Genomic DNA, 502 nt, shown 5'->3' on the forward strand with positions numbered 1-502 from the left:
AGAAGAAGAAGGAGACGAAGACGAGGAAAGATAAAGAAGAAGAAGGAGACGAAGACGAAGACGAAGAAGATGAAGAAGAAGAAGACTTTTTTTTTCTTTATTTATCAGTTTTTTGGTTTTTGGTGTTTTTTTTCAAAATTAAAAAATGCAGCACTAAACAACCACGAAACACAAAACAAACAAACTAGTGAAAAATAATTAAAAATAAATAAAAATAAAACCAACAACAACAAACAAACAAATAAACAAACAAAAACAAAACAAACTAGTGGAAAATAAGTAAATAAATAAAACCAACAATAACAATCATACAAACAAACAAAAAACAAAACAAACTAGTGGAAAATAAATAAATAAAAAACAACAAACAAACAAAATCAAAAAAAGAAGAAGAAAAAGAATAACAACAACAACAACAACACTGTGTGGTACCCGCCACCCGTCGTTGCCATGGTGACCGTCAGAAGCTCTTTGTAGTGGCGCCTGACGTCCAGCAGGGGGC

The sequence above is a fragment of the Sparus aurata genome, chromosome 17 (genome assembly GCF_900880675.1).
Source record: "Sparus aurata chromosome 17, fSpaAur1.1, whole genome shotgun sequence".
Classification (NCBI taxonomy): domain Eukaryota; kingdom Metazoa; phylum Chordata; class Actinopteri; order Spariformes; family Sparidae; genus Sparus; species Sparus aurata.